At 36.4% G+C, this 12265-nt stretch overlaps 1 protein-coding gene across 1 annotated transcript in view; it reads right to left on the bottom strand.

The window, feature by feature from the left end:
- Positions 1–12265, bottom strand: part of VPS41 (VPS41 subunit of HOPS complex) — a 179172-nt gene that overhangs the window by 100828 nt on the left and 66079 nt on the right. The gene's annotated exons all lie outside the window — the stretch shown is intronic.

The raw sequence follows: 12265 nt of genomic DNA, 5'->3' as shown, positions 1-12265 counted from the left end.
TCTTAAGATGGTTTGTCCTGTTGATAAAATAAATATAAATACACAAAGTTGAATGTAGAATCTTCAACTGGAAAATATCTCAGAGCAAGTAGGCAAAGGTCAGGGCACACCAGACCTCAAAAAGGCCACCCACTGATTGATGCTATTGAAAGACATTTCCATGTGCAGGATGAGACTGCTGGCTACAGAATCCCTTCTCATCTCGATCCCTAAATCACCGCACAAGCAACACCCCTGAGATGCAGTCCATGAAAAATAAACTGGCTCCTTAAAGTTCCTAGAATGTTAGAAGAGGAAAGGTCCTTGCAGATAGCTATTTGATCATTTTGTAGAAGAATAAACTGAAGCTCATAGCAGGGAATCAAAACAGAGAAAAGAGAGGAGCCAGGGCTACAACCTGAGACGAACGAAGAACACTGCACGGGGCAGCAAGGAATCTACAAAGAAAGCAAAAGCTGATCTGGGGAGGCACCTAGGCCAGCATGTCCGGACGTCTGGCTGAGAAGTCTGAATTCAACTCCTACAGTCTTTGAATAAATTCCTTCTGCAAATTGAATATCTTTTGTTAATAGTTTCCTTATTCGGATCTTGGGTTCATCAAACAACATTTTTAAAATATCCATTTTAGTCTTGGCAAATATAAATTCCACATACCTCTGATTGTAATTTTTTTGGCATCTGGTTGTAAGCTGCCTCAAATTATAATTTATTAAGTGTGTGCAGCCTAGGTTTCCTGTCCAATATGGTACTGTAGCCCTTAAAATTGATAGTTAAATTAAAATTCGATAAAACTTAAAAATTCAGTTCCTCTGTTGCACTAACACATGCCAAATGTTGAATGACTACATGTGACTAGTATTGGAAAGCAGACAGATCAGAGAACATCATCACTGCAGTAAGTTCTGCTGGACAGCATTGTTCTATGCTTAGAAAACTGAGACCCAATAATGAAAGCAACTAAGACACCAAGACATCTTTACAAGGCTCTTCTTTACTGCAAGTTACATTCAGCAGATTTTCTTTCTATATACATGTTTATGTAATTTATTCTTGGACTCTGGTATTGAAAAGCTCATGGCCTATCCTAATATTCTGTAAATCACATTATAGCATTTCCAAAGACCTGGCATACACATGAACTGTTATTCAACCCCAGAGGAAAGTAGTCAGCTAAGGCTCGTTATCTCCATCTCACAATGAGGAAAATGAGGCTTCAAGAATTTATGTGAGTGGTCTAAAGCCACAGTGCTACTGAGGGCTAGGCCACACCATAGTATTCCAAGTGCAAATAAACCAAAGTTTCCATTACAACATGTTTCTCACTGAATGGAAACCATTTGTGCCATCACATTAGCAATATTATGGGGGGAAAATATCATACCTCTAAGGTAATAGAATCCTTTCTCCCACACACCTCTATTAGCTATAGAAGGGTTTTTTTTTTTTTTCACTTTTTTTCTGCCAACGATCAATATTCATTGATTCATTTCCCTGACTACTAATAAACTTAAGCATTTTTCTTAAGTCTATTGGCCAATTAATTTGCTCTTCTGTAAACTGCTTGTTCACTTCTCTTACTCATTTTTTCCTATTAACATGTTTGTTGTTTTGTCAATCTATAAGAGCTGTTTTCTATGTTTAGGGTATGAGGTATAATATTTATCCAGACATTGTATATGTGGTCTCCTATTTTTTGTATAATGGTTACTACTTTATTTCTTACATATAAGTCTTTCATATTTCAGAATTCATTTTATTTTCTTACAAATGAATACCCAGTTGTGCTAGCCCAATTCATTAAGTACTCGACCTTCTACTCCTGAAGGGTAAATATTTATATACATTGACATAATATTCTGAGTTTTCAATTGTGGACTCTTCGTCCATTCCCATACCAATTCAGTACTGATTTAATTATAGAGGGTATACATAGTACATTCTGATATCAAGTAAGTCTCAGTCACAATTTTTCACATTTTCTTGGCTTTTCTCAAGTATTTATTCTTTGAATTTCAAGATCAAATGACCCCAATGTTGTTAAACATAATGGTCCTTGTTCAATCCTAACTTACTTCACCTAATTGGAGCATGTAGCACCACTGATAACTCCTGGCTTCCACATCTCATGGTTCATTCCTTGCACCTCTTCTTTTTACATCTATACTCAAAACATCAATATTTTATCCAGGCCATGGAATGACTCCTACATTTTTATTTCCAGGCTGGTTCTCTCCCTATTCCAGACCAATATCTAAGACGGTTTATTTTATGTCTGTACTTGGATGCCTAACATGCATCTCACCTAAAACATACCCAAAACCAAAATCTCGATATTCCCTCTCTGGAAAGGGCTCTTCCTGATATCTTCCCCACCTCAGTTAATGCTTTCTGCATATCTTCTTCTAGTTGCTCTGGACAAAAACTTTCAAGCCACTTTAGATTTCTGTCTTCATTTCCACCTCTTCTGATGAAATTTATCCAGACTTTGACCACATTTTGCCACCCCTATAACTGCAATCCTGGTCCATCATTCCAGTATGGGTCATCATAATGGTCTCCTAACTAGGTGACTTTCTCCTGCCACAAATCTCCTAGAAATCTATTCTCAACAAGCCTGCACAGTGACACTGTTAAGTGGTTGATAAGAGTCATTCCTTTGCTTAAAACCCTCCAATGGCCTCCTCTCAAGAAAAAAGCCAAAATTTTTACTATGACCTGACATTCCTAAATTATCTGGCCCTTGCCCTCCCTCCAACTTCTGACCTCATCCTCTCTCCCCTTGGTTCTCTCTACTCCAGTCCTGACGACCTTTTGCTGCTTCTCCAGCCTTAAGGCCTTTGCATTTGTCCACCCTGTGGCTGGAATGCTTTTCCACCTACTCTGCACTGGTCATCATCTTCTCAGTGAGACTCTGGCCAACCAATCTAAAAGTTCAACATTTTACCCAAACATTTCATAACTCCTTCATTACTTTTGTTTTGTCTCCTCAGCACTTACCACTATCTTAATATATAATTTACTTATTTCTTTTCAAACTCACTCACTAGAATATTAACTTCATGAATGTTCAAAGAATAAAGGATTCCAATTCAACATAAATTCTTCCAAAGAAAAAAAAAAAAAAGGAAATGCTCCTCAACCCATTTTCCCAGGCCAGGATAACCTTATAACAACAAAACTCAACAAGAATATTAGGAGAAAGAAAAATTACAAGTAAATCTTACCCATAACCATAAATGAAAAAATCTTAAAGAAACTATTCACAAAGCCAGCTTATGGTGAAAATACAAGTTTATTCTAAAAATACAAAGCTGATTTAACCTATGAATGTTAATTTTCTATATTGATAAAAGAAGAAAATCATAGAATTACCTCAATGAATGCAGAAAGTTTTTAATGAAACTCAACATCCATTCATGGTTTAAAAAAAAAAAAAACTTTCATCACACTAGTAGAAAAATTCCTCAATCTCTTAAAGGGTATCTTCTGAATGGTTAGGAAAATATTGCACTTAATAGTAAAATGTTGAGAGCTCTCCCTTTGTTATCTTTATAATATTGAATCTTCTAATCCACAAACATGGAACATTTCTTCATTTATTTAGGTATTATTCAGTATCTCTAAATAAAGTTTTATATGTTTTTTCTGAGAGGACTTAACATTTGTTTGACAGTTTTATTCCAGGAGCAGCAATCACAAGAAGCATATTTTCCTCATTCTTGACACGTAATGTGATTCCATTTACACAGCATACAAAAATAGGCAAAACTAGACTGTGTGGTGGGTGCACAAACAGGTTGTTAATAAAATAAAACAGGGAAGTCAGAGAGTTATTACTATAAAGGTCAGGATAGTGGTTACCTCTGAGGGGAAGAGAGAACACTGTGATCAGGAAGGGTCACATGGTCTATTTTCAACAGAGTGGTAGTTTTGTGACTTGGCTTGACGACTATATGTTTAACAAAGTTACATTTCACAATAAACATCAAAAATTTAAGAAGATAAAAAAGAACTTGCCCATGAAAATGTCTGAGATTAACATCTTTAATGGGTTATTTCTTAAATTTTGAGGTTTTTTTTTTCATTTTTTTCCCACCTTAATTGTCAAGCTATTCAAAAGTTCTCATTCTATTCTGCTCATTTATATTTTCCAAGAAAAAAAAATAGCACATTTCAAATTCATTAGTGATGAAAATATCTTTTATTTTACTTTTTGTTCTTTAATAACACCAATATTAACACTACTAATAATATATAGCAAAACTATTACTACTAAGTTAATATTTACTATATGGTCATTACAGGTCAGGCTCTATTCTATGAGTTTTATACATACATCATTTAATACAGCAAATCTATAAATTATTTCATATTTGCAAATACACAGTTCTCTTACAGCTATAAGTATTTTGCTTCATTTCTTTGATTATCACTATCAGATGTTTATCAGCCGTGCTGGCCTTTTTGCAGAAGCAATACTTTCATCAATTTGCTTTATTTTAAAATTTTTCTATTTTATTTCTTACTATTATTCCTTAATTTTTTCCATTTTTACTTTAGAACAATTTTGTTTACCATCTTGTAATTTCTAGACACAAATATACTGCCTAATAATTACAACTGCTCATTAGTCAGTCATATAATAAAATGCTTTCAATTTATCATTGGCCACAAACCAAAGGACAAAAGTTAATGTGTGATTACAATAATTATTTCCTTTTTGAGAAAAGTAACATCTTATTTTGTTTCATTTCCCAGGATGGTGATGCTGTATTTGCCTATTTATCTAGTTATTAATAAAGTCTAGCATGAATGTGAATGTGGTCTGCATAATATCTGTTTTTAGAAATTTAATGATTTCTCTTTGTAACCTAAGATATAATTTCAAAATAATTCATATTCTCTATTTTAGGCTCAAAACATGTATTTTTAAATCACGCTATTTATATTATTTAATTTTTCTATATATTTACTGTTTTCTTCTTCATCTATCAAAGACTAATAAAAACAGGTTTTAAAAACTTCTCATTCCAATTGTAGTTTTGTTCATTTATCCTTGAATTTCAAATGAATTTTGGTCCAGATACTAGATGTCCTATAATTTGGCATGTCAAAGGGTGCAATGATTACACTCAATCTTCCTTTTAACTTGTAAATGTAATCAATATACTATGCCTTCTGCTGGTAAATGCTCTTTTACCCTAAATTCTAGTTTTTATCACATTTCTACTGCCAACACACTTGATTTTTGTTTGGCTTTTTACTGTGTATTTTGCTCACGTTTTTATTTTTCACTTTCATCATTTTGTGGAATATGTATCTTTCAAAACTAAGGTGATTTTCCTTTTATTAATAGTAACCATATCTGCTTAATTTAGTATTAGCTTAGTTACAACATTATTTTATAGTTTTTATGTTTCCCCATTTCATTTTTTATTCTTTGCTATATTACTCAAATTCTTTTCTCTTTTCTATCCAGGAATTAGATGTTGTTCATCTACTTTTATCTTATTAGCAATTACCTTTAAATTATTATAAAGTATATTTGATTTATGCCTCCCCAAAATCAATGCAATCACATAATTTAGCACTTAATTATTTACTACAGTCTTGCCTTCTCTGTTTCAAAGTGAAAGTATAAACATTTCCTATTTCTTGAGTCACTTTAAAGAGAATTGGAGAGAAAAGTCAGTTAATACATTAGTAAAAACTGCAGTCTTAGGCTGTTAGTTCTAAGAATGAATTCAAAAGCAGAAAGTATTTTACTTTCAAGATGTCCATAATTTTTAAACTGATTTATAAGAACTCATTATAGGTTAAGGATATTTACTCCTTGTCATGCAGACTTGAAATATCTTTGTACCTGTTAAAATTTTCTTTGGAGTGATTTTTGAAGAAATTTGAATTTTTTAGTCACCAAAATCAAACCAAGTAAACAATGTGCATAAATTGTAGGCAAACAAAAACATGAGTCGATTTAATTAAAAAAAAAAAAAGTAAACCAAAACAATAATATATTTTACCTTTGGAATCAGCAAACATTTTTTAAAATAGTAGTTTTGGCAAAGAAGCACAAAAAAGGATACTCATCTTATACTGCTGATAATAATTCAAATGTGGAAAATGTTTCTGAAGGGTATTTGAAAATGTGTCTCAAAATTCTTTAAAATATACATTACCTATTATGATCAAAGAGAAGTAAAAAGATTATTTCAGAAGGGCCTTTTCACGACAAATATCTTTTGTAAGATACTAAGAAACAGAAATTACCTAAATTTCTAAAAGCAAAGCATCTAAATAGTAATTTTTATAATTTAACAAAAAGGTGTTATGTACTAAGGTATCTAGCTTTGTTCAATGAGTGGTCCAGCCTTTGCCCTTAGCTTCCATTAACAGACAGGAACCTCTCAGGTTAAAGGCAGAGGGCTGGCCAGACCAGACATTAGGGTAGGCCTGCCATACCCAATCATATTAGCGTGGGATCTGGACAAAGGAAAAAGACCAATCATGTAGTGGGTGGGGACTTTGGGTCAGAGTGGTATTAGTCAACCTGGCAGCTGAGATTAACCACATGAATAACCTTCAATCAATCACGCTTGTGAAATAGAGTCTACATAAGAATCCTGAACACTGAGGCTCAGGTGAGCTTCTCTGGTTAGCACCCACCTGTGCCAGGAGAGTAGCACATTCTGAGAACAATGGAAGCTTTAAATTTGAAAACATATCAGGCTGTAGCCTATATGTTCTCTCTTCCTTTGGCTGATTTTTGGCCTGTATCCTTTCCCCACAATAAAGTACCATGAATATAACAGCTTTCAGTGAGTTCTGTGAGTCTCCTACCTATCAAACATGTGGGTGATTTTGGGAATCCCCAGAACTTGCAGTTATGTGTCAGAAGCCTTAGGTAGATTTGGCTGTCGGGAGAACTGTGCTCTCAAACCGTGACGTCTGGTTAACTCCAGGTTAGCTGAATATTACTATACTTAGAATATTTGCGTCTTAACTATGTGACTGGAAGCAGATACTCCCAAATATTAGCATTGGTTATATCTGAGTGCTAAGTTATTATTGTTTAGGTTACTGCTATGTTTTACTAGAGTTCTACAAAAAAATATTTTTTTGTTTCTAATCAGAAGATAGTTTTAAAATATGGCAAGTTAGCAAATTCATTAATCTAAAAACAAAAAGAAACCAGAATAATATTAATATTTAAAACCACGATTCCAAAAACTTACACACATATTTTTGAGTGATAACTGAGTACCATCACTATGCACATTCCATTTCTGTAGCAGTTCCGTAACATTTAATAAAGAACAAATAAACAAGAGGATTCAATATTACAACTGTCAATGTTGCAGGCAACTAGCCTGGCATCCGTAATCACTTCTCCTACAAAAGAAACAAATGCCTTACGTACATCTGCCATTTCTATAAACAGTAATAGGACAGAAAAAAAAAACAAAAAAACAAACAAACGGGAAAGAGAGAAAGGGCTCAGGATATTCCCAAACATAGAGGGAAGTCTTCCAGTACAAGATTCTGCACAGCTAAATGGAATGATTTTCCTAAACCTTTTACCATAAGAGCAATGAGCAGAAAACGTCACACCTAAACATACAATTTGGGGTGTATGTTTGCAAAAATGCTGGAATAAATGTAAGAAAGAGAAACGGACCAGAGGAAAGAAGGCCAGAGAGAAATGGCCTCAGCTATATTTTCCATTAGCTACAATTTTATTACTAATGGAGACATGTTTGGAATTCTGGACAATATAAGTGAGTTTGTTCAAAAATCAATAATGTCAAGCTGACACTATAGAACATACAAAAATGTTTCCTTAATGGAATAAAAAAAGAAGTCTGAGTAAGCAGGAGGGGGCAAGGACCAGCATATATCTTCTAAATCTAAGTCCACTACAGGTGGTCTCAAGTTCTTAAATTTAAAGAAAAGGCAAAATTACCAACATGTACACCTCATGTGATAATCAATTACCTAATGTAAGATGCCTGAAATAAATACACTTAGTATGGATTATGTCAGCTCTTCAATTAGGAATAAATTCACGGTCATTTCGAAAGCAGCTTTTAATGGTGTTCTTTGTGGCAACTTATTTTCCCCTGACACTCCTCATCATCCCACCTTAAGCTATCAGTCCCCCAACAGTGAACCCAAGAAATCAATCTGCTAATGTATAATTTGTAAGGCTCCTCTGACTAACAAATGGATAATTGATTCCTTCAAAAATGCTGCATCCCCACGGACACAGAGAGGAATGAATAAGAAACAGAAGACAGGATTTCATTTTCGTTCTCTCAGAGACCCACTAGTTAGCAATCACAACATCCACATGGCTGCCTATGCAGCTTCATGCTCTTTAGTCACAGCTAGCAAGCACACCACACTTACACTCCATGTGTGAAAAGCAAACGTCTGTTCTTTCATACTTGGGAAAAGCTCATTTTACTGCTTATTTTACTCTCCACTGATGATACACCCAGGAGGGAAGCAAGACCGCCATGTGGATTTAAGAAGCCTATGAAAAACACACCTAATCACAGGTTTTCTACACATCTACAAAACAAAACACAAATACTTACTTTTCACTGACTTAAACCAGAACAGTGTGTGTGTGTGTATTATATATATATATTTTTTTTTCTTTTCTTTTTTTTTTTTTTGAGACAGAGTCTCACTCTGTCGCCCAGGCTGGAGGGCAGTGGTGTGATTTCGATTCACTACAACCTCTGTCTCCCATGGTGAAGCAATTCTCTTGCCTCAGTCTCCTGAGTAGCTAGAACTACACGCATGCGCCACCATGCCCAGCTAATTTATTTGTATTTTTAATAGAGACTGGGTTTCACCATGTTAGCCAGGGGGGTCTCGAACTCCTGATCTCAGGTGATCTGCCCGCCTCAGCCTCCCAAAATGCTGGGATTACAGGTGTGAGCCACCACGCCTGGCCAGAACAGTGTGTGTGTGTGTGTGTGTGTGTGTGTGTGTGTGTGTGTGTGTGTGTGTGAGAGAGAGAGAGAGAGAGAGAGAGAGAGAGAGAGAGAGAGTGTGTGTGTGTGTATGTGTGTATTTTAATATATTTTATTGCATTTTAGGTTTTGGGGTACATGTGAAGAACCTGTAAGATTGCTGCATAAGTACATACATGGCAGTGTAGTTTGCTGTCTTCCACCCCATCACCTATATCTGGCATTTCTCCCCATGTTATCCCTCCCCAACTCACCACTCCCAGCTGTCCCTCCCCTAGTTCCCCAAAACAGACCCCAATGTATGATGCTCCCCTCCCTGTGCATTCTTTAACTATAAACTCTCCAATCTTTTCAGTTGTTCTATTTCCTCTCCAGCATTAAGCCCTTCTTTGATTCAAGATGGAGAATAAATTAATCAAACAAGCAACCCTGAAGTCGGAGAACTTCCGTGAAGCTTTCTTAAAAGTCCCACAATATAGGTTCAGTAAATACAAAACGTTAGACAGAAGGGCTCCAGCCAGTTCCCCAGGACAGCCATCCAGTCAGTGCTCTAGGGCCTCCCATCACCGTCACTTCTGAGTAGCAAGGCAGCTGGCTGATGTCAACCCTTCCATTGCCAACTGCTCTAAGGTTGCCAAGAACTTCAGAGACTGAAGCAAATGGGGAGCTCTTTCAGTTTTCCCATCCTTGACTGCTTTGTGACAACTGACGCTGCTGACCACTGCTTCCTTTCAACTTTCTCTTTCCTCAGCAGTGACAACAACAAGCTATATAAACACAATTGAGTAAAAAAATAAGTAAACTATTGTTATTTTTCTATTTTTTGTTATATTTTTGTTATTTCTGGTCCTGATGACAAAAGTGAAATCCATCATTCTTACCTAGCACACCAGTACTCACCCCCACCAAAAAATAGGATATAAAAACATGAATCCACTGCACACTGTTTGGGGGGGAAAGTATTTGATGACAGTTATTACAATCTGCTTCCTCTTAAGGAAATGGGGGGAGAAGACTTTAGCTCTCATGTGAACCATCTTCAAAACCATTAGAAAAAGAGACTGAACAAAAAAATCCTACAAGAAAAAATAATGGATACACTCCTAGTCAGACTTCAAAGCAATATTAAATTCTAGATACGTTATAAATGTTAAGTAAACGAAGATTTTTAAATGTTCAACATAAAAAATCGAAACAATCCTTACTAAACATATAATGAAAAACTAGTTCAGAATTAAAGTAATGCAACGGTAAACATTAAATGTAAAATGAAAGAAGCAAAAATCAAGACCCTGAAAAATTCAGTCCCCATTCGCAAACAGAAATGTATTAATTACCAGGCAGGCTGCCGGCTTTCATTTAAAAGTGAGAAGAGATGACTTCCTTCATTCAAACTGTGAAACCATTTAATGTTTGCATATTAAGAACAGGTAGTGAAAGGGACCGGACCCACCCACTCTCTGGTCCAGTTCACTGCTCCTGCACTTGAAGTAGACAAGTTTCTCAGGTGACCTCGCTCTCCTGCTCCTGAACAGCTGAGAGTCGCCACTGTGTGGGCAGTAAATCGTCTTCCTTCCCCCTTTTGTTCTTATTCAAAACCAAGTTAAAATATTGACACCTTGAGGGTTGTGGATTTTTTAACAACTACACTTAGAATTGAGTAAATACCTAAGAAGAATCCAGAACTAGACTACAAAATAAAGAAGAAATGATTTTTGTTATTGTTACAAATATTGTTTAAATTGCATGACAGTCATTCAACCAACAAAGAAGCCTGGATGGCCAGCCTCAAGTGTACTTCATTCCTCACAAGCGTGGATGTGAAAAATACACACATGCTTCAATATTCTCTTGCTCAAGTTACCATTTTTGCCAATTGGTGAGAAAAGACACTTCCAAGGAACCAATCATCCAAGGTATGAAAAGGAATGGCTACCTATTTCCTTCCATTCTCTCTCCATTTACTAATAGGCAAGAAGTGGATCTTCTACCTGAATGACACCACCAAAATTGCTGGGAGAAAGGTCACCAACGCCTTCTCAGCTTCAAAGTCAGTGTATGCCCTTCAGTCCTCATGGCTTTCTGGCACCTGAAACTCTCCTCTATTGGCTTCCATTCTCTTCATTTCCTTCCTGCCTTTCTATTCACAACTTCAGTTTTTTTGGTTTTTTTTGAGACAGAATTTTGCTCTTGTTGCCCAGGCTGGAGTGCAATGGCACAGTCTTGGCCTACTGCAACCTCCATGTCCCGGGTTCAAGCAATTCTCCTGCCTCAGCCTCCCAAGTAGCTGGGATTATAGGCATGCGCCACCACACCCAGCTAATTTTTATATTTTTAGTAGAGATGGGGTTTCACCATGTTGGTCAGGCTGGTCTCAAACTTCTGACCTCAGGTGATCTACTCGCTTCAGCCTCCCAAAGTGAGCCACCACACCCAGCCTCTACTCAGCTTCTCAGTCACGCTTCCAAGCTGTAAAACCTCAGCCTGCCTCTTAAACAGCAGTATTTTCAATCCAGCTCAGGCCCCTCTTTAGAGCTGCATATTCACATTCAACAACTACTCTACAGCTCTATATCAAACTGTGAATTCCAGAACCAGTGCCTTCTTCTGTATTCTCGATTTCACCTAATGACCCTCAGCCCACTTAGCTACCTAAGCCAGAATACTAAGCGTCACCCAGAGCACTTTTTCTCCCTCACACCCCATACAAGCAATCAAAAGTCACTCAGTCCTAGCCTTCTATCTCTTTTAATACCTCTCAAATCCATCCTGTTCCCACTGCTGTAGCAGATGGTCTCTTAATGGACACCACTTCTCCAAACAAGCCCCACATGCACATCCCCCACACATGCTCATCATCTCCAACACCCCATTTTCCACACTGCTAATCCCAAAGTCAATTTTCTAAAAGCAAATTACACAAGTTGCTATCCTGTTTAAATTCCTTAATATGGCTTTTAAACAGAATGACCTTACATCTCAGTTTGCCTTTGTCAGTGTCTGTCACTGCTGTCCAGGTATAATCATTAAGAGCTGCCCTTTCATCCTCATTTGAATAGTAAAATATATGATCATCCTACTGATAAAGCCACTTTTCATTGCGAGGCTCCACCTATCTCTTCATGCACATTTCCAGCCAGACCCAAAAGATTCACAAGATTCTAACCATCCTGGATTTTTGAAATGTTTTCTTTAGCTCTATATATTTGGCTTAGAATAGGCCATGAACAGTCCCCGTCCCCCACCACTTGGCAAATTCCTGCTCTTTCCATCAGATTCAA

This window comes from Sapajus apella, unplaced genomic scaffold, assembly GCF_009761245.1.
Source record: "Sapajus apella isolate SASKATOON/1434 unplaced genomic scaffold, GSC_monkey_1.0 scaffold54, whole genome shotgun sequence".
In the NCBI taxonomy this organism is placed as follows: Eukaryota; Metazoa; Chordata; class Mammalia; order Primates; family Cebidae; genus Sapajus; species Sapajus apella.
Note: the sequence above shows the minus strand (reverse complement) of the source record. Positions and strands in the feature narration are given on the sequence as shown.